This window comes from Bos indicus x Bos taurus, chromosome 18 (genome assembly GCF_003369695.1).
Source record: "Bos indicus x Bos taurus breed Angus x Brahman F1 hybrid chromosome 18, Bos_hybrid_MaternalHap_v2.0, whole genome shotgun sequence".
In the NCBI taxonomy this organism is placed as follows: domain Eukaryota; kingdom Metazoa; phylum Chordata; class Mammalia; order Artiodactyla; family Bovidae; genus Bos; species Bos indicus x Bos taurus.
Genome location: NC_040093.1, coordinates 42,148,894 through 42,172,183, shown reverse-complemented (window position 1 = coordinate 42,172,183; position 23,290 = coordinate 42,148,894). Strand labels below are relative to the sequence as shown.

The 23,290-nt window shown below is 43.5% G+C and overlaps 1 long non-coding RNA gene across 1 annotated transcript; it reads left to right on the top strand.

Moving 5' to 3' along the window:
- On the top strand, positions 1-22,329 carry LOC113876849. The gene is made up of 3 exons (XR_003506589.1): positions 1-232; positions 654-762; positions 22,060-22,329. It is a non-coding gene; the product is annotated as an uncharacterized LOC113876849 (long non-coding RNA).
- The last annotated feature ends 961 nt before the right edge of the window (positions 22,330-23,290 follow it).

The window sequence follows — 23,290 nt, the reverse complement described above, 5'->3', positions numbered from 1 at the left end:
CAGGCACATTGTGACTCCTCTCTGTGAACTGACACGGGGTGTTTTTATAGAGGACTCACGGGTGGGGTGACTCTGAAGTCATTGCCAAAGGAAGATGACAATGATTATCCTGAAGGTGAGACGAGAAAGAGCTGCTCCACGGTCAAGGTTGTGAACAACAAAGGAACGGTTATCCTTTTAGGGTCTTCCTCCTCCAGGCTTTTGAGGACAAAGATGAATTATTTTTAAAAAGGTAGGTAGCCTCTAGAACTCTTTTTCCACACTTGAAAATATTATTTCTTATCTCTGAGACTCGATTTTCTTATCTGCAAGCTCATGGAGGAAGGAAAGGCAGGAAATAATGACTTAACTGGATAAATCCTAACATCACCTGGATGCTGTTAAACATTCAGATTCCCAGTTTCCATTTGGAATACACTGAATTGGAATTCCCAAAGGAAGGGCTCAGGGATTCCACCCTTTATGAAAGCAGGTTCAGGGGTCCTGAGTACAGGTATCCCCCACTATTTGAAAGTTCGCTTAACACCTCCTCGCTTTTAGGAAAGACCTACGTTAGTACCTGTTTCACTAACTGAAAGAAATCCAAAGAGAGTTTTTGCCTTTAGGAAAAAAATGCAAAAATGGGAAAATAATGTACAGTGTTTGTTTTGCAGAAGCCAGTATGGAAACACCTGGAACAGTGAGAGTGGTTCCACCAGGCTCCTTCTCAGGCAGCACACTCAGCATCACAGCATCAGGCCACCATGGCTTTGAACTACATCTGTGAGTATCTGTACTTTATCTCAATTGATTTTATGCATCTGTTGGCAAGATGTGTCACGGAGTATTGTTTCTTCACTTGACACTATTTCAGCTTAGGAAAGTTTTCATGAAAAATGTCATACTTTTGGACAGCAGGGAATCCTGAACCTGGTAAGTTTGGTTAACTCACTTGAGCATCTTTGGACCATCCAGCTCCACAGGTGTTGACAGACTCAGGGACTGCCATGTTTGAAGCAGTGGATTGTGGGAGAAGGCAGAGGCTCCCTGCCTGGGGCCACTTGAGAAATCACAGATCCCCAGTCTGAGAAAGTCTTCCAACCCATCTACCACGGTGCTGCAAACAGTTCACCCTTCAGTGTGATGCTGAAAGAGCAAGGGTTGTGTTAAAATAACTTCCTAGACTCAGTGTGGAGCTTCTCCTGCCCAGGGTGCAAGGTCAGCAAACCGAAACTCAGACAACTTCCGTGTTCCTGTAAATGACTCTCCTGAAACACAGGCTGTCCAGTCAGCCAGTCCCCAGACGCCAGCTCTGGGCTCTATACTTACTTACTAGTTCCTTATCCATTTTCTGTCCCTTCGTTGTTCCTTATTCTTTACCCAGTGAAAGCTCCACGCCTCCACCCCATTCTGCAGTTTTCTGGACCCTTGGGGACAGAAAATGCCCGCTTTGTGGAGTATTCAAGTTTGTATCACCCACATGGTCTTCTTTAATCATTTTTAACAGTTATAAGGAACAGCACTAAGGAAAAGTAAGCTGTAACAAGGCTTGGGTGGAAGGTCAGGTGATGGGGGAGGCAGAGGCCCCACAGGGAAATATATGCTCAGTAGCAGATAGTACAAGACAGACCAACAGACAATTTGAATGTCCCATGCGCACCCCCTTCCATGCCCGAAGGCCTGAGTGATGCAGGGCCTCTTCCTCTTTCTTGGTCTCAGAGTGCCCAGCTAGAGGATGCAATGGGTGAACCAGAACCAAAGATGCCTTCAGGTTGTGGCATTACAACTCATAACACTTGGCAGCTTTGCTGAGCTGGTCCAGACTTCTGCTGGGATAGTCTAACCTAATTCTGTTTTGCAGGAAGGGCCTGGGTAAAGTATCTTGATTTGACCTTCTAGTGAATTCCAGATGGTATAACGGGAGCTGGCCTCATCCAGAATGGCAGGTGCTAACTTCACATCCAGGCATTTTAGAAACAAGACAGCCTTAAAGATTGAAAACTAAGGTTGTTCTGTTTGCTTTGTTTTTAATATTTTGCTTTTCTAAATGAGGAAATATGAAGAACAGCCTGATACAAATACCTGTCATCAGAAACCAACTTAAACATTTAAAGTTTTTAACACCATTTAACTTTTTTCTCAACCCTCTTGCAAAGTCATTGTTATATCATGGTCCGTATTTCATAAAGCACCTCATGCCTTACTTGGCACACAGCAGGTGCTCAATATGTGTCAGGAGAACTAATTGATATGTTAATAATTTATTGAAGTATCACTGTGCTAAACACTTTCCGCGTGTTGTGTCATTTAATCTTCATAGTCATCCTGAGAGCCAGGTAGGTAGGTGTGAAGTGGCATCTCACTGTAGTTTGGGTTTATATTTCCCCAGCAATTAGGGATGGTGAGGATCTTTGCATGTGCTTCTTTGACCAGTTGTATATCTGCTTTGGAGAAATATCTATTCAAGTTTTTTTGTCCATTTTTGAATCGATGTTCATTTTTTGTTGTTGAGTTTTGAGAATTCTTTGTATATTCTGGATATTAATCCCTTATCAAGTAGAGAATGGACATGGCTACATGGGAAAGGAGAGGGTGGGACAAATTGGTAGAGTAGCATATATATATGGAGAAGGCAATGCACCCCACTCCAGTACTCTTGCCTGGAAAATCCCATGGACGGAGGAGCCTGGTGGGTTGCAGTCCATGGGGTCGCTAGAGTCAGACACAACTGAGCAACTTCACTTTCACTTTTCACTTTCATGCATTGGAGAAGGAAATGGCAGCCCACTCCAGTGTTCTTGCCTGGAGAATCCCAGGGACGGGGGAGCCCGGTGGGCTGCGGTCTATGGGGTCGCACAGAGTCAGACATGACTGAAGCGACTTAGCAGCAGCGTATGTATATATACACATATACATACGCACACATTACAATGTGTAAAGTAGATAGCTAGTGGGAACCTGCTATAAAGCACAGGAAGTTCAGCCAATGCTCTCTGATGACCTAGTTGGGTGGGATAGGGTGTGGGTGGGAGGGAGGTCCAAGAGGGAGATATACATCTTTACATATGACTGATTTGCTTCATTGTACAGCAGAAACTAACACTACATTGTGAAGCAATTTTACTCAAATAAAAAATCCTTTATCAGATATATTATCTGCAGCCCTATTCCATAGGCTGCTGCGTCACTCTGTTGATGGTGTCTTGATGCATAGAAATATTTAAGCTTGATGGTCCAATTTTTCTATTTTTTTCTTTTGTTGCCTGTGCTTCGGTTATACTTCAAGAGCTTAAGTGATTTCCCTAAACCCGATCCCTAGTCTAAACTTTTTTTTTTATTTAGATAGTGTAATCCTCACCTCCCTCTCAGTTTTTCCAAATAAAAACTCACTTAGGAAAATCTGTCTTTAAAAGAGAGAACTTGAATGAATAGTTCTCTTCCAAGTAAGTACCTGATCCCCAGGGCATCAATATCCCATAGCAGTAACTTTAGAATAACCTCCACAGGTTTAAAAAGCATTGATCTAGTGATCAAACCTCACCTTTTTAAATGGGATCACTGAGTCCTAGAGAAGGAAAATTAATTTCTAGAAATTAATTTCTAGAGCTCTGTCTGGAGGACACTGAGGGGATCAGCCATAGCTGATAAAGGGAGAACCCCTTGATTCCTGGCTGGTCAAGATGATCAGTTGATGTAAAAATCAATGAAGAAGATGTTTCCGTGTGTATGGAGAGCTTTGGAATAAAAACATATTGCTAAGGTAAAATAAGACGATTTCTTTTAAAGAAAAAAATATCACCCAAGTTTAACTAGGTAATTAATTAATTCACAAGTAGGTCCAAAGTGAGACCGATTACTAAACAATGACAAATGATAAAGAATAAAACCTAAGGTAAGTGATGATCAAGAAGATGAAACAGTTTTAGCTTGGAATCCTATTACAATTCTATTTCAATATAAATAAGCTGACACCAGAAGCAAACGATTAACCCCAAAGCCACTGGCTGTTCATTAGCTAAGGAATAATTTTACATTTCATTATTATTTGTGTTGGCTAAATTTCCATTAAAACTAATTTAGTAAACTGGCTTTCTGATGGGCTTGAAATTAAAAGGAGAAAGAGAAGGCAAGGAGGGGACAAAACAGAGGCCACCATTTGCGCATCAAGGGACGGAATACTCACGAGGGCAAATTGCCACTTTAATTAAAAATAATGTCTCAATTCACTTTCAAAATGAGCCACCAGAAAGTGCCTGGGAAATTTTCCCTGGCCAGGATGTCTGGCTCGTTCACCAAGTGGGTGATTTCTGTTGCTGGGGTTTCTGATTGAATGGAGGAATGGTGGGCTCATTCCCAGGTCAGCTCCTCCCACCCCCAGCTGAGCAGTTTTCAGTTGGGGAGAAAGGGCCTCAAACTCCTCAAATACTTGCCCCAGAGCCTGGGTAAAGAAGTCCATGCTTCATTCTTTGGGCCATTCATCGTGCAGGCTTAAGGACCCCTATGTAACATTAAAATGGGACCAAAATACCAACAACCAGCTTAGCTCACATTTCACGAGCACTCACTTTAGCCACGCCCTGTACTAAGTACTTTCTTGAATTAACTCATTTAATTCTCTGAATCTCTCTAAGGAGGTAGAGCCTATTTATATTCCTATTTTACAGATGTATAAGCTGGGGCACAGGATGAGTAATGGATATTACTCAGTAAAGATGGCCCAGAGCTGACATTCAAACCTGTCATTTACACCAGAGCTGAGTGTTAACCATTAAGCTATATTGTGTCTTGATAAAATAATGAAATGACTTTGTGCTGTTTAAGTATAAAAACCAACAGAGCACAAGGTATATATTAAGTTGTTAGGGAAGACAGTGATACAAAGGTGAGTGGGGGACAATTCTGGGTGGGACTTAAAATGCCAGACCCAGGGTTTTGAACTTACTCTTTGGGGATTCACAAAGTACAGTGCCCAGACCACTGGGAGTCCATAAACAGATTTTAAAATAATATTTTGTAGTTATGTGTATGTTTTAAGTTTATTAGAAATATATTTAGCTCACATATACAGTCAGGCAAAAAAGATAATCCTTATTTAAGAACAAAAGAAATTTTATTTAACATTTGGAGTTCCCAAGTGACGCTAGTGATAAAAAATACTTCTGCCAGTGCAGGAGATGCAGGACACTTGGGTTCAATCCCTGGGTCAGGAAGATTCCCTGGAGGCGGGCATGGCAACCCACTCCAGTATTCTTGCCATGGACAGAGAAGCCTGGCGGGCTACAGTCCATGGGGTTGCAAAGAGTCAGACACTGCTGAAGCGACTTAGCATGAACGCACGTATTCTCTTACTATGTATCAGGCATTGTTCTAAGTGCTTGGCATTTTAACTCAGAACAACTCTATAAGGCGGGTACTGTTTTTCACTTCATTTATAGATAGGGAAACGGAGGCAAACAGAAGTTAACATATGCAGGGCTCCCAGCCAGCAGATGACAGAGCCAGGATTGGAACCCAGGCATCTATCTCCAGGCTAGGCTCTCAATGATTATGCTAAGTGACTAAGAGATAGGAGGGTGGAATATAAACACCATGGAAGCGATTGATGTCTGATGACCAGCATCTGCTCCAGGTGATGTCGTCTGGGATGTGTTCTTCCCGAGGGCTGCTGGGAGATATGGCTGGCTCCCACCCCTGTGAGAGGCGCTGCCAGCAGACCTGCTGTTTGTAGCCAATAGGGCAGGATTCCCAGCACATTTCAAGGATCAGGTGTCCACATCAGAAACCAACCCAGCTCTCGGTGGCCAAAATCACTTTGCGGGCAGTGAAGCTTTTTCGCTTCTGTGCAACGGACCAGTATGCACCCACTCTGGAAGCTAGAGGCCCCGGGGACCCCTCAGCCCAGCTGCCTTGGAACGTGGTAGAAGGAAGAGCAAGAGTGTGCCTTTGGATGGCTCCATGCAGGAAATATTACGCATTCACCGAAGACATAATCATGCCGCCTCCCCTGACCTATGATAGCGGAAGCAGGACTGGAGACTGCCCTCCCCTGTGCATCAGTGCCTAGTCCATCTCCATCGGACCCTTCTCACTGGTGAGTTCTCTATCTGGACCACCCTTACCAAGGGTGCCCACTCCCACCCCAACCCACCTTCTTTCCCAAAAGCTCCACTGAGGCAGAAATTGTGTCCTATGCCCCTTTCCTGTTCTGCATGGCCACCACAAATATTTGATGCCCGATCCAGAAGAGGAGGGTGGTCACCAGCCCAGGCTCTGCCACCACTCACTTTTGACTTTCTATCTAAATGGCCCTGGGCAAGCCCGGTAATCCCTCTTCATCTGAAAAGGAGACTGATTGCAGACCCAAGTCATATGATGGAGTTGGGAGGGTTGTCTAGATAATGTATCTAAAACACTTGTCCCAATATGAAAGAACATATTGAATATTAGATAAACAATAACTGACTCAATAATATTAGTACGCTTCACGTTTGATGGTCGAGATCTGAAGTTTGGAAATGGGCAAGCGTAATTCACATCTACCACTCACATCTGTGTTGGGTTTGGCATCAAGTAGGCACTGCAACCTCCCAGACCTGACGCCCTCTTCCCTTTATTAGATTCTCTGCTTTCCCTTCTGGCCTGGACAAGCCCTCACTTCTCTAACTAATGGGAGGAGTGATTCTTTGCCAGAGAAAGGGGAGACATCCTCAGAAAGGCATCTGAAACGTTGCCATTTACGGTTTCAGAAAGAAGGCCATAGCTACTCTTTCAATGACACATGCACAAAAGCTCTTGTTATGGACACAAATAAGAAAAGTGAACCCTTCGCCTGGTGTAATTCACTTCATTTATTGACCAGAGGCCTCTCCCCCAACCCCGATTTCTTTGCGTTTGTCAGCGGTTCAGAGACCCCTGGCATTCAGCATGATTTGTAATGTAAATTATATAATTGTACTTTCACATATTTTAACATCAAATGAAATGATTGACTACAGAATCGGAGCTGTCTACAGGTGGGGGTCAATTACCATCTGAATAATCACAGTGCCACACAAGAATAGCACAGCCGCTGAGCGTGACATATTTTTATCTCTATGCATTTCAATGAAGTCAGGCTGGTACATAAAAGGTTATCACCTAGGAAACATATTTTCCTAAGCACAAGTTAAACATGCAAGTGAGATCAGCAAAGATATTCAATTTAGCCAGTCAACCCTAACCTATTAATATTTTAACAAAATCCAGTGAGGATAATTTTTTTCTTTGATCCCATTTCATGTGAGCAGCCGGGAAAGGGAAGAAAAATTAAAAACAAAATAGTCAAGCATACAGAATGAGGTTATGTATTAAGTGGGCTATTTAATGTTTCTGGCATTTCATAGCCCAGGGGGAAAGTGTGGATGGATTTAACCATCAAGAGCTGTGTTCCCTTGGCCACAAAGTTCGAGAAACATAAAATAATCTATACTTCCAAGCTGACAAATCGTACCTGACACCCAGCTTCATCTCACCGGGACTCCAGAGATCAGCATTAATCATCTGTTACAGGGAGTAAAAAGAAAAGTAAATCATGCCACGCTGAAAAGTGAGATGGAAGGTCTTCGGGCAAGGATTTTAATCAATAATATGTGGGATGATAACCAGAAGCTATTGTTTTAATCTTCCGATATGAAAAGAAATGAATGCAAAACACCAAACTACCAAGAGCCGAAGTGGCTTCTGTGAGGCCTCGTAAGAACTGAAATATTTGGCAGCCCAACTTTCCGGATTGATTCATGACAACACACACACCATTTCTTTTTAAAGGGAGTCAAGTGCGTTCTTGGAGTGGCGTATTGCTATAGCCTCAGCTGTTGCCCAGGTGCTGGACCCGGGGTTCTGATTTGCTCAGTTGCCCTTGAGTAGTAAATGTCTAGGTTTTGTGTGTGCAACACCCATTACTGCCTCTTCTATGGGCACCTTCATTTTCCTTGAGACCCTCCCTTCCCCTACTCCCAGTCCCTGTGGTTTGGGTTGTTGACTTTACCAGGGGCTCCAGGAGAAGACGTGTCTCTGTCCCAGCATTACTGTGATTAATCAGTTCAGGGATGGGTGTGTGGCTCACTAGAACCCACAAAATGCAGCCTTGGGTGTTCTTGGCAGTATTATTGTGAAAGAGGCTGTTATGGTTTGAACTGTGTTCCTTCTCCAAAATATGTATGGTGAAGTCCTAACTCTAAATACCTGACAATCTGATGTTATTGGGCCATAGGATCATTGCAGATGTGATTAGTTACAATGAAGTCTTACTGGAATCGGTGGGACTCCTAATACACTGTGATGAGCATCTTTATAAAAAGAGGAAATTCAGACACAGGCTCACACATAGGAGAGGGCCATGTAAAGATGAAGAGGTTGGGGTGATGCTTTTACAAAGCCAGAGAGCACCAAATACTTTCAGCAAACCAGCAGAAGCTAGGGGAGAGGCATGGAGTAGATTCTTATCACAGCTCTGAGAAGAAAAACCAACCCTGGCGACATTTTGATCTCAGACTTCTAGTCTTCAGCACTGGGAAACAATTTCTGTTGTTTAAGCCACTCCGTTTGTGGGACTTTGTGACGGCAGCTCTTGCAGACTAATACAGAGGCCCACTCTCTTTTATTCCCACGTACCAGGAGCTTTGAACATTTAAACCTGGTCTATGCTGTGGTCTGAATGTGTTCTCCCAAAATTCCTATGCTGGAGTCCAAACCCCGACAGATGGTGGTATTAGGAGGTGGGGCCTTTGGGAGATGTTTAAGCCATGAGGGTGGAGCCCTCGTGAATGGGATTAACATTCTATAAAGAGGCTCCTGAGAGGTCCCTAGCCCCTTCCACCATATGAGGACACAATGGGAAGTCTGTGACCTGGAAGAGATCCCCTCCCCAAGCATGCTGGCACTCCGATGAAGGACTTAGAGCCTTCAGAACTGTGAGAACTTGTTTATGAACTGCCTGGCCTGTGGCATTTTGTTATAACAGCCCAAATGGACTAAGAGAGCATGGTAGGCACTTATCTTTCCTAGCCGTGGAGCCAACAATTGCAAAGCTGAGAAAATACAGAGATACCTACCTCAGACAAATGTTGCTTGAGCCCCTGGAGCCATTCATCTCTATTAAATTCCCACTTTTACTGCAGCTAGTTAGAATTTAATTTTCATCATTTACAACCAAAGGAATCCTGAATGGTTTATTCTGAATGCAATCAATATGATCTTGCATGTGTGCATGCAAAGTCACTTCAGTTGTGTCTCACTCTGTGCGACCCCATGGACTGTTGCCCGCCAGGCTCCTCTGTGTCCATGGGATTCTCTAGGCAAGCATACTGGAGTGGGGTGGCATGCCGTCCTCCAGGCTATATGATCTTAGGATGAATTAATAGATACTAAGTCTTTAGAACAAATTAGACACGGGAAGATTGCATTCAGTTTGAGGCATCATACATTCAAAAGGGATTCAGGTAAATGTGGGCAGAGTGTTTGGGTGGTGAGAAGCCTGCACAGTGAATCACAGGAGGCATAAAGAGATGCTTGTTGTAGGCAAAAAAAAAAAAAAAAAAATTTATAGAAAACATGACAGATGACCTCAAATATCCACAGGAATGGGAATTAAAGTAAAGACTTGGATTTAATCTCATGTCCCCAAGGATAAAAATAAGAAGCCACAGGAATACAGAAAGAAAACACTGATTTTCTAATGCTCCCAGCTATGGGAGAAAGTAATGAGCTGGCCCTGAAAGCAGTGAGTTCTCTGTCACAGAAGGTATTCCAGCAGCAGAGGGGAATTCTGTCTCCTGATGGGTACTCACTGAAGGGGTAGATAGGTTGTGTGTTTGCTGTGCTTAGTCGCTTCAGTCGTGTCCGACTCTGTCGACCCTATGGACTCTAGTCCACCAGGCTCCTTTGTCCATGGGATTTTCCAGGCAAAAATACTGGAGTGGATTGCCATGCCCTCCTCCAAGGGATCTTCCCAACCCAGGGATCAAACCCACATCTCTCATGTCTCCTGCATTGACAGGTGGATTCCTTATCACTAGCGCCACCTGGGAATTTGGATGACCTTAAAGCCCACTCCAGTGTTCTTGCCTGGAGAATCCCAGGGACGGGGGAGCCTGGTGGGCTGCCGTCTCTGGGGTCGCACAGACTCGGACACGACTGAAGCGACTAAGCAGCAGCAGCAGCAAAGCCATTCCAACTTCGACTTTTAGTTCTGTAATTCCTTTACTAGAACCCAGGTGACTTGGACATGTCCTTTCCCACTTGTAGACCTCAGTTTCCCCATCTGTAAAATAAGGAAGTTGGACCTGATGGTCCTTAAACATTATTTTGACTAGAATATGCCATGATTTCATTTTTCCAACTCCGTCCTTTCTGCCTCAACTTCGATGGAAGTTGAGCTTGGGCTCACTTGAATGCAGAATATCACACCACTAATCTTTTTTTTTTTTAATGTGGACCATTTTTAATGTCTTTACTGAATTTGTCACAATATTGGTTTTGCTTTTTTTTTTTTTTTTTGGCCACGAGGCAGATGGAATCTTAGCTCTCCAACCAGGGACCAAATCTGCACCCACTGCATTGGAAGTCCCAACCACTGGACCACCAGGGAAGTCCCTACCCCACTAATCCTTGATTCAAGGAGCAGCTAACATAGATGTGGGACTGGTGAGGCAGCGGGGCACAGAGCAGGGGTCATCTCACATTCTTTCCCTCTTTGCTTTAATGAAATTGCCCACTTCACAGCAGAGGGCTGAGGGGTAACATTAAACCTATAATCCAGTTGGCTCTAGATTTCTTTTGGATGGCCCATAGGCACACACTATTGGCCAGTTAAGGAACAAACTAGATGAAAGCTTAAAACAGCATCACAAGCTCTCTCTAGTCTTTCTTTGGAAGATGCTGGGATTTCATGCTAAGGAGCAGGGAAGGTGGGATGTTCATCTTATCTCTCAGCCCCAGGTTGCCCTCTTCATCTGGACTATTATCCTTTGTAGCCCTTGTCACATGATGGCCAGACAGTTAACTGCAAACTCGGCACAGGATTTAGGTTTGATATTGCAAAAAAAAAAAAAAAAGCCTGGGCAATATAAGAGAAAACATTCTTGTTTTGCCCAGTATGAATGTGGGCTGGGCCAAGTGAAAGACATTTGTTTATCATCAGGAGAGAAATCAAGAGTGGATTGTGGGAGAGTTCCTATCCACTGGGCTGGGGAAAAAGTCTTGAGATTGTTCTGGGCAAGGCACATCCCAGCCATTTTGAAAAGACCCCATGCTGCTCTTCAGCATATTAAGATTGATCCACTTATTATCTTGGCCTGTTTAAGCTCTTCCTTGTTTCTAAATTATTTTTCAAGTCAGCAATCCTTTTTCGTTTTTTTAATTGGAGGATAATTGCTTTACAATATTGCATTGGTTTCTGCATATCCCATATCCCATTCTCACCGGATATGGCTTTGGGGCTTCCCTGATGGCGTAGACAGTAAAGAATCTGCCTGCAATACAGGAGATGCGGATTCAATCCCTGGGTTGGGAAGATCCCCTGGAGAATGAAATGGCAACCCATTCCAGTATTCTTGCCTGGAGAATCCCATGGACAGAGGAGCCTGTCCGCTGCAGTCCATGGGGTTGCAAAGAGTCAGAGACAACTGAGCGACTAACACTTCCTTACTAATCTTTAAAACGAACCCCCAACATGAACAGGAACACTGTCTGTTTAGAACATCCATAAGATGCTGGTATTTTGAGGGTTTCGTCCATTCCACTAAGAGGACCCATCTCAGGTTGGAAGGCGTTCTTGAAGAGAAAAGAAGTCACAGTGTTTTCTCTCAGAAAGGATTCATTCTTCATGAAAACAACATTTTAAACTTGGAAGGTCCTTCACTTTAAAATAGTCTCACAACTGAGGACTCCCCAGAGTGAAAAGCAAGGACGGACTGTAAAACTAATAATCCCAAAGGTCCCACTCTGTCAGCAAGAGTCCCTCACGCCTGCATGAAGGGTCTTGAGCACAGGCACCCCCAAGGTCATTGGCATCTCCCCAACACCCCTGTGAAGAAAGCATGGCTGGAATTACTATTTTCAGTTTCCAGGTGGGAAAACAGATTCAGAGAAGGTAAATGTCTTGCCCAAGGCTACAGAACTAATAACACAGTGTCAGAGCTGGAACCCAGATTTTTCGACTCGATTTCCACTAGTACTGGCAGCCTCTAAACAGGGAGACAGACCAGCAGGAATGTGAGGAAGGAAGGATTTCCTGATTGTTTAGACACCTGTTTGCCGATTCCTTAGAGTCCTGGTTCTCCAAGTGTGATCTCTGCGCCAACACCCTTAGCATCACCTCGATATTGGCCAGAAATGCAAGTTTTGGGGTTCTATCCTAGACCTTTTGAATCAAAAGCTGGAAGAGGAGCCAGAAACCTGTGTTTCCAAGCCCTCCAGGTAATTTTGATGCACACTCAAACTTTCAGAACCGCTCCCATAGAAGTTGAGGGTGTTTTGTGGGTTTGCTGAAATGGCTGCTTCAAAACACATGTCAAAATTCCAACTCATCACCTCCAAATTCCATTTAACCAAGGCCAGAGTCCAAAGCCTTGAAAAGCTTGTTATGATTCAGAGTTGCCTTCCCCAGCTCTGAGACCACAGGAATAAAGACTCACTTACACTCCTATAGAGGCCTGTCCCCAAATTCTCTGCCAGTCACTCACCATTGGCACAGAATTAAGCCCAGCTCAGCTATGCGGCTGATTATATCCTGGGACTGGGTGACCAGTAACTTTAATCCTGTAATCTTTGGAAAACAAAGAGCTAAAGTCTCCTGGATGTCTGGGGTAAGCAGAGGAGCCCCAGGGGTTTGGTTTCATCTGTATTAGGCCAGAAGGACCATGAATGTGTCTGTATACATGCCCCATGCTTGCTCCCTCTTGGATCTAAGCATTCTTCTGTGGGAAATATTAATATGCAAAGAAAACAAACATCACCAGAAAGATGGAAAGTACAGAGTCAGTGATTATTAAAGTTGGGAAAGCAGGACTGGGTTCTTTCCCCAACACTCAGATGGACTCTGTGCTGTGCTAAGTCACCTCTGTCGTGTCCAACTCTTTGCAACCCCATGGACTGTAGCCCACCAGGCTCCTCTGTCCATGGGCTTCTCCAGGCAAGAATACTGGAGTGAGTTGCCAAGCCCTCCCCTGGAGTATCTTTCCGACCCAGGGATCGAACCTGCGGCTCTTATGTCTCCTGCATTGACAGGCGAGTTCTTTACCACTAGTGCCACCTGGGAAGCCCCAGATGGACTCTGCTGCTGCTGCTGCTGCTAAGTCACTTCAGTCGTGTCCGACTCTGTGCAACCCCATAGACGGCAGCCCACCAGACTCCCCCGTCCCTGGGATTCTCCAGGCAAGAACACTGGAGTGGGTTACCATTTCCTTCTCCAATGCATGAAAGTGAAAAGTGAAAGTGAAGTCGCTCAGTCGTGTCCGACTCTTCGTGACCCCATGGACTGCAGCCCACCAGGCTCCTCCATCCATGGGATTTTCCAGGCAAGAGTACTAGAGTGGGGTGCCATCACCTTCTCCACAGATGGACTCTAAGACCTGCTAAAAACCAGGCTGCCATGGAGAGGATTCCACTACCCAAGCTCACCAGGCTCTCTGGTGGTGCAATGGTCTGGCACAGAAAATCTATTTATGGGGATGGCTGCCATAGATAACCCTGGGGAAAGAGGCTGACAAAAGGAAGGAAATTGCAGTGTCTTCAAAAGGCCAGGTGGTTTAGGACAAAGTTGAAAATCATACACAATGATGTAAATCAAAGATCTTTGCAAACTGGTAGTTCTTGGGCTGAACTTGACCTCCAGGATTTTGTTTAATCCACACTTGGCCCAACTCAAGGGTTTCATCTTAAAGGTGAGTGTGTTGCCACTAAATAAAAATAAGGAAAGTTCACAGAAAAATCTCTGAATTGCCCCATCTCAAAATCAGAAGATCCAGCTACATTGTGTCCACTCCTCCTCACGGCAGCAGTCTCTCGGTCTCAATTCCTGCCAGCTGCCCCTTTGTATGTGACTCACCTGACCTCAGCAGTAATTTAAGTTAGTAAGCCCTAATTTCAGCAAACCCTGAGCTTATACCATTTAGTATCACAGACCTAAACCGGTTTTATAATAGTTCCAGGCTACAGTAGAATTGTCTCTTGGGTGGCTATTTTCCAGTGAGTAATCAGCAATGAAACACTGATATAAAATCAGGATGAGTCTTTAGAAGTCTAGAATCAATGACCCAGTAAATGTTCACATTCTCTGCCAATAAAATCAAATGAAAAATGTAATAATCTATAAAAATGACAGTAAGAGAAGCTAACTAATGACTTAAAAATCTTATATTCATTGATTTTTTTTCTCTTTTTTTTGCCTGCCATTGTGACTAGAAGCCCGGTGAAGGCAGGGACTTTGTTCTGATGACCGCCATATGCCCAGTGCCTAAAACAATGTCTAGTACCCTGTAGGCATTTACCAAATATTTGTTGTGCAAATAAACAACAGTAGTAGTTGAGCCATTGCTCTGAGCAGTTTATAAGTAAGATTTCAGAGATGCTCTTTAACAGATGAGGAACCCGAGATAAAAAGCAGGTAACCAACATGCCCACCTGGCTGGTCAGTGGTGCAGCAGACCACGGACCGTTCCTGGCTCCTCCCCAACCTCTTACTGCAGCTCAATTTCTCAGACTGAAACTGACTAACAAAGGCTCCCTGAGCCAGTCCAAACCTTTGAATGTCTTTCTGGTGCAAAGTACACACTCACTAAAAGCTTTCCAAGTTTGCATTATTAAAAGTGTTATTTCCCTGAGAATAAGAACAGGAGGGCTCTTAAAGAAACCTGTGATCTAACAAAAAAGCCAGAAGTCAAGAAGTTAAAGACCCTCTCAGGGATCAGTTTCAATTTCTGCTTCCTCTTCCTTAAGCCTTCGTAGGTTCCTGTTTTCCCATCTATAAAAATTGGGAAAATACTTTCTCTGACCTCCTTTTCACAGGAACGTTTGCTGGGCAAAATGTGACGGAGGAAAATGCAAAACATGTAATATTTATAATAATACACTTACTTGACAAGTTTAAAATGTGGTTTCCAATTTCTTATCTTATTGTCCCCACTTCTAAGAACTCTGTTGATAGACCATGGATTGTTAATTCCATAAAAATAAGAAAAGTGAGGCTGAAAAGTAATTATCACTTGCCAAACATCACCGAGTTTTATTGTTTAGTCACTCAGTTGCATCCAACTCTTTGTGACCCCATGGACTGCAACACACCAGGCCTCCCTGTCCTTCACCATCTCCCTGAGTTTGCTCACACTCACGTTCATTCAGTCAGTGATGCCATCCAACCATCCCATGCTTTGATGTCCCCTTCTCCTCCTGGCCTCAATCTTTTCCAGCACCAAGGTCTTTTCCAGTAAGCTGGCTCTTCACATCAGGTGGTCAAAGTATTGCAACTTCAGCTTCAGCATCAGTCCTTCCAATGAAAATCATGGAGTTTACAAATAATAAAAACTGGGGCTAGAACCCACCCACTTCTTCTAGGCCAAGTGTTGATCAAGAACTATAGGGAGAATGGGATATTGCTATAAATGTGCTTGCTCTGTGATGTTTGGGGATGAAGTGATTCAGATAAGCAGACGGTCAAGCACAGGACCAGGTTGTATACCTCACAATGAAGAAGAGAGAACAGGCTTCCCAGAGCTTATGTTAAGCTATGAGCAGCATAAGGGAGGAGAGATGAAGGGCAAGGATTCCAGATACAGAGTATTTGCAAGGTAGTTCAAAGAGCATTCTGGAAATGATAAGTGCAGAGGCTGTCCATGCCAGATTTGAGATGCTGGCCGATATAAGAAGGGTCAGGGAAACTGAGACCTTGAATGCCAGGCTACTGACATATCTTGTTTTTCCTAAACCATTGGAAGCCCATGGGATTTTCTTAGTGGGAAGAACATGGGCTTTGGAGGTAGCAAGTCCTGGATTCAAATCTCAAGACTACCTTTTTCTGTTTCAAATCATTGGTTGGCTGATTGGAGGCCAAAAGCCTGTCACTCAGCACAGCAGTAACTACTCCACTGTCCCCAAGCTGGCTGGACAGGGACTGGGGCAAAGCAGGCAGAGGAGATGAGAGTCTGAGATGCCCGGCTACAGGTTCATTAGTGATGAAGTGTCATTCCCGCCTCCAGGTTCTGCTGAAGTACAGAAGCATCTCGATCAGGCAGTGTGGGGGAAGAGAAGGGGGGTGTCACAGGCTCCAGCGTTGATCTGTATTCGAGTGTTTTATACAGAGAACTCTCTCTTCAGACTTGCAACAGGCCCATAATTAGGGAGACAGGGTGATGGTGTCCCTCGCAGGTTGGCTGATGCATTCCACTCTTACCGTCACCTTTCAAGTGTGTCTTTGAGGCTTCTCTTTCTGGATTGTTCTGGGAGAGTCTTATGTGAATAAATAACCACCCACCTTGCATCGTGTTGACCAGCATAACCTTTCTACACACTTTGCAGCCCCTGCGAACCTGACAAAGCATCCTCCATAATCAGTGTTCTTATTTAAAAAGGCCAGCTTTATTATTATTTTTTGAGAGCTATCGTGTAGGAAATAGATACATTTAAGGGGAAACAGGCAAGCTACCAGCCATCAGAAGGAAAGAAAAAAATAATTGCTTTTTAATATGTTATGTATCACCTGTTCAATGCTAACATCTTTCTTGTGGAGCTCAGAACTTCAGTCACACTAAAGTAGGCTCTTATTTACTCGCCATTGTATAAATGTAGACAATAAAACTATGAGGCTTCCTTGGTGGCTCAGACAGTAAAAGAATCCGCTTGCAATGCAGGAGATCTGGGTTCGACCCCTGGATCCAGAAGATCTCCTGAAGAAGGGAACGGCTACCCCTTCCAGTATTCTTGCCTGGACAATCCTATGGAGAGAGGAGCCTGGCAGGCTACAATCCACGGGGTCGCAAAGAGTCGGACACGACTGAGCAACTAAACAACAGGGAATTAAGATTCCACATGTCACTGGCAAGGCCAAAAAAATAAAAAATAAGTAACACAACCCAGACATGAATTGATCCTGGACATGTGATGCTGATTCCCACCCCTTGCACTAGGCCCCAGCTGTTCTGCTGTCCCTCTCCAGCCCTCCTTTTCAGGAAACTAAACTAAGGGGTCCTGAGATTAGTTCTGGGGTTTGGCAACTAGATCTGGACCAGCTCTCAGGGAGCAGATGTTCTGCTAACAAATACTTCCATCGTGATTGGCACACGCTGTCACCTTGGTGGGCTGGCTCAGAAGCAAAAGCCAACGAGTAAATGGACCATGGAAGCTGAATTACCAGCCCAGCCCTTGGTGGTTTTTAAATTATAGATTTTTAAACAAAGCTAAATATAGAGCAATTAAGAAATGGCTCCACATTCTACTCCAAAGAACAAAACAGCTGAAGTGGAGTTAACATCACACATGCATATGCATGAGATGAACAGAGGGAGCTGCTTAGAGTAAAACCCACACTCTCTCACTGGGTTTTCTCTAGCATAGCCCACATGTTCCTGCCTCGGGGCCTTTGAACATGCTGTTCCCACCACCCCATCTGATCACTCCCATTCCATTCTCCTCTTTGCTAGCTCTTTTCTTTCTTTTGAACAGTCACCTCCTTAGATTCTCCCCCAATTCCCCTCTCAGTCCGTTTTATCTCTTCTCATGGGTTTTACAACCACTGGCCATTTTTTTTTTCATTTATTTCCTTTTTTTGGGTCTCATTCCCCTACGAGTGCCCAAAGCCTCTTTTTCTTCATCTGCACCATAATGATAGTATTTCCACTCTGCCTGTTGCTGTGACAACTGAGATGCTGAAAGCCAATCACCTTCACTGGTCTCCGCTCCTTTGGCTCAATAGGACTGCTAGTCTGTTTTACAGAAACGATTAATATGGCGGTTGCCAAGGGCTAAAACATCTATTTCTGCTTTATTGACTATGCCAAAGCCTTTGACTGTGTGGATCACAATAAACTGGGGAAAATTCTGAAAGAGATGGGAATACCAGACCACCTGACCTGCCTCTTGAGAAACCTATATGCAGGTCAGGAAGCAACAGTTAGAACTGGACCTGGAACAACAGACTGGTTCCAAATAGGAAAAGGAGTACGTTAAGGCTGTATGTTGTCACCCTGCTTATTTAACTTATATGCAGAGTACATCATGAGAAACGCTGGGCTGGAAGAAGCACAAGCTGGAATCAAGATTGCTGGGAGAAATATCAATAACCTCAGATATGCAGATGGCACCACCCTTATGGCTGAAAGTGAAGAGGAACTCAAAAGCCTCTTGATGAAAGTGAAAGAGGAGAGTGAAAAAGTTGGCTTAAAGCTCAACATTCAGAAAACGAAGATCATGGCATCTGGTCCCATCACTTCATGGGAAATAGATGGGGAAACAGTGGAAACAGTGTTAGACTTTTTTGGGGCTCCAAAATCACTGCAGATGGTGATGGCAGCCATGAAATTAAAAGACGCTTACTCCTTGGAAGGAAAGTTATGACCAACCTAGATAGCATAGTCAAAAGCAGAGACATTACTTTGCCAGCAAAGGTCCGTCTAGTCAAGGCTATGGTTTTTCCAGTGGTCATGTTTGGATGTGAGAGTTGGACTGTGAAGAAAGCTAAGTGCCGAAGAATTGATGCTTTTGAACTGTGGTGTTGGAGAAGACTCTTGAGAGTCCCTTGGACTGCAAGGAGATCCAACCAGTCCATTCTGAAGGAGATCAGCCCTGGGATTTCTTTGGAAGGAATGATGCTAAAGCTGAAACTCCAGTACTTTGGCCACCTCATGAGAAGAGTTGACTCATTGGAAAAGACTCTGATGCTGAGAGGGACTGGGGGCAGAAGGAGAAGGGGATGATGGAGGATGAGATGGTTGGATGGCATCACCAACTTGATGGACATAAGTTTGAGTAAACTCTGGGAGTTGGTGATGGACAGGGAGGCCCGGCGTGCTGCAATTCATGGGGTCGCAAAGAGTCGGACATGACTGAGTGACTGAACTGAACTGAAGGGCTGAAAGGAGAGGGAAATGAATGGATATAAAGTTTTAGTTTGGTAAGATGAAAAAGTTTCATTGCATATCAATGTGAATATAATTTAAAGTACTGAACTATATACACTTAAGATAGCTAAGATGGAAAGTTTTGTGTATGTATTTTTTACCACATTTTTTAAAAAATTAATGTATATAATATGATAACTTTTGTGCAAGAAACATGAGAAAATGGAAATTAATATATATATAGTATTTTGTAATATATATTACAAAAATAGTTATTTGAATATGTATTACATATTAAAATATTGTATATTAATTTATATATATTATATATTGTACATATTTAACATATTATATTAAAATATATATTACAAAATAGTAAATTTGAACATAGTATTTTTATATATATTGTATTTTTGTAAAAAGAAACTGAGAAAAGATAAACCAGAAATGAATGAAAATGGTTTCCTATCATGATGGGCTGGAAAAGGGCAAAAGAGAAGGAAGGGAAGGAGAATTTAGTGAATACACCCTTTTAAATAAGGTTCTGACGTTTGAACCTTGTGACTATTTTAAAAGAACAGAGTTAAATTTTAAAGTGTCTGGAAAGTAAACCCTAACACTGAAATCAAACAGAAATGAATTAACTAAACTACCTATCACAATGATAATATAACCACACACCCACACAAAAGTACTTGTAGCAACTTTTGAACATAATATTCCAACAGTTAACATATAGTGGGATGTAGTCTAAGAACAAAAAAAGTATAAAGAAATCTTGAACTTTATTTAAAGCATCTTTTATCCATAGGAGTATCTGTGTGGTAAATCCGAACAATTTGGTGTATATTGTAGGAAAGGGCAAATGAGTCAGTACATCAATATCGTTGGTACCCAGTGTCCTCCCTGTGAGAGAGAGCAAATGTATGGAGTGAATGAGGAAACTGAATTGAAGATATCACATTAATCCAAGAATCATGACTGGGAGAGAAATCATATGAGGTCAAAACTATTTGGAACAGTTCTCCTTAATATGGTTCCCTGAAGAAGCATTCCATGCTACCTGGATTTTAGAAGAGTCCTTGATTCTTTTAGTGTGGCTTTTCCTTTATTCTTAGAACAACTCCATGCTTTTCTCTGATGGTCAGTTTTATGTGTCCATGTGGCCAGGCTATAGTCTCCAGTTACTTAATCAATACTAATGCCAGTGCTACAATGCAAGAATTTTGTAGATGTGATTAAGGTCCCTAATCAGTTGACTTTCCATAGGGAGATTATTCTAGATAATCTGGGCATAACTAATTCAATCAGACAAATGACTTGAAGAACAGGATAGAGGCTTTCTAGAAGAGAAGAAATTCTGCCTGTGGACCACATCTCTAGCCCATGCCTGAGAGTTCCAGCCTGCCTTCCTGAGAGCCTATCATACAGATTTAGGACTTGCCTAGTCAGCCAATTCCTTGCAATAAACCTCTTAATTATATTTTCTACTGGTTCTGTTTCTTAGACTGAACCCTAACTGATATATCTTCTAATAGACTTCTTTTGTTTCTCCTTTAATTCAGTTTCTGTTACTTATCACCAAGTAATGGAGCCCCACTTAAATCACAGTGTTGAGAATGTCCTCATCACTATTACTCTAGCAACTTCTCAGAGAAGGTCAGCCATAACCTCTACCCCTCATCAGACATGGGCCCTGTGTTGACCAAGGACTCCTCCTTCCAGATTTGGGGGCCCTGCCAGGATTCAGTGAATAAATAACTAGCTCTATTGCAACAGCCTGTAAGAACAGCCATTTCTGGGGTTCCTCCCTCTGTGTTCTGGTAATCAGACTTGGGATTTGTCAGAGGCCCTGAAATATTCATGAACAACTGCTTCAGCGATTTCAACAGCTGCACAAATAGAGATGAAGTCTACAGGGGAAGCAGGAAGACAGGGGTTCTGGGGTTTTCATGTCATCTTCTCATTTATTCTCAATCCCATCAGACAAAGAAAGAATTTGGGAAATTCCAAGGAACTCTGATAGCCAGACAGTGCCAAGCTTCAGGCAGGAAGCTAAGGACCTCAAAGGCCAGGGTATCAGAATCCCCCGGGGGCTGGGCGGGGGCGGAGTTTCTTAAAATATAGGTTGCTGGGTCCCACTACAGATTATCCAATCCAGTAGGTCTGGGGTGGGGCCCGGAATTTTGCATTTTTAACAAATTGCCAGGAGGTGCCCATGCTGCAGTTCAGGTGACCTTACTGCTTTACAATATTAAAGCAATAGCTTAAAAAGACAAGAATGTAGATAGTCGATGCTTTATCTGTCTAATGAAAACCAGTCTGAGTCTTTTTCTTATCTGAGTCTCTTCTCTGAATTTTGGGCTTTGCACTGAACTGCTGGGAGCTCCCTGGTCATTACAGGATGTGATCAGAGGCCTCAAAGTCATCAATTTGAAGGCCATTCTGAGCAAGACCCATACCATTATCTCTAGATTCCAGCCACTCCTGTAAGACTCAGTTCCACAACTTTCTACCTGTATGTCTCGGTAAATGATTTTAAATCTCCGTTCTCAGTTTCCTTGTTAAGAAATGGGGACAACAATGGCCACTACTTTCTGGACTATTGTAAAGGCATCCTAAACTGATGTGGATTAGTGGTGGCTCACAGCAAGCAGTTGTATAAGTCAGAATCCGGGTAAGAAACAGAATTCACTTGGGAAGGTTCCAACAAGAAAGCCGTGATGAAGGAATTACTCATAGCTGTGGGCAGGTGTGGGGGCCATGGTGGGATACTGAGACACCTAAAGACTAGCAGCAGAGAAAAACTGTTCCATCTCTTAGAGCTGAAAGACAAGAGGAGGAAACTGTGCTACTAGAGGCCAGAGCATCTGGGGCTTGGACGAGGGCCACCCCGGCAGGAGCTGTAACCATGGAAGGGGGAAGACATAGCCAGAGATGCAGAGCCAGTAAAGGGAGGGAAAAAATACTCTTTCTCTCTCTTCCAACTTAGGATTTCCTGCTGGCCTTCCCATTGGCTGAAGCCAAAGGGCAATGAGACGCAGAGATGCAGTACACAAGAGTCTACTTCCTGGATCACAGAGCGGGGAAAGAAGGGCAGAAAGAGGATGGAGCACTGCAGTACCAAGTAGAGACTCAAGAACACAGTGCTCGATTAGCGTGTACCATTGTGAGAGATACAGTGAACGCACATTTCTCACTTCCTGGGACAATTCCATTTTATTGTTGCTTGTTTTTCAATTGGAGGAAAATTGCCTTATAATGTCGTCTTGGTCTCTGCCATCCAACAAGGTGAATCAGTCATAATTATACAGATATCCCCTCACTCTTGAGCCTCCTTGCTCAAAAGACACGTGTACCCCAATGTTCATTGCAGCACTATTTACAGTAGCCAGGACAATTCCAGTTTATGCCCATGGTACGTTTTCGCTCCCAAAGTTTTCCCAGTTAGGAAGATAAACTATATGATCACCCTAGGTATTTATCAAATATATGAAAATCTGATCTGCAATGGGAAGAGAGTTCCAAAAAAATCATTTTGGTTCTTTGGAGACAATGTGTCCAAACTAATGTTCTGTTTATTGATGCAACCGGGGGTTACATGGGTGTATTCAACTAGTGAACACATATATATAGAAAGTGCACATTTGTGATTTCCAGAAAACTTTTCTGTATTTATACTATACATCAATAAGTAAGTTTATTGTTTTTGAGTATCCAAGCCACACCATGCCCAGAGCCAAGAACACAGAAAATAGCTATTTCACTAAAGCACACTAGAATGCTCTGTAAAAAAACCTAACCCAGGAAATGGGGTGGCAGGTGCGCTTGTTGTTGTTGTTAAGTTGCTAAGTCGTGTTCGACTTTTTGCAACCCGATTTCCTGGGTCGGGTCCACCAAGCGTCTCTGTCCATGGGATTTCCCAGGCAAGAATATAATGGGTTGTCATTTCCTTCTCCGGGGTATCTTCTTGACCCAGGGATTGAACCCAAGTCCCCTGCCTCGCAGATGGATTCTTGACTGCTGAGCCCACTGGATCCATGCTTAAGAAATACCCCAAGGGGGCTATAAGGAGCCAGGACAGAGTTAAGTCTCCGTATCCAAAGAATCTACTCCACACCCTATTCACTTGCTTTATCTGTTTAGCAAACTCGCCCCACATCTCGCCTCCTCTTTGCGCCTGACACCTAGCAGGATCTTTGAAATTTATTTTCTCCTTTTAG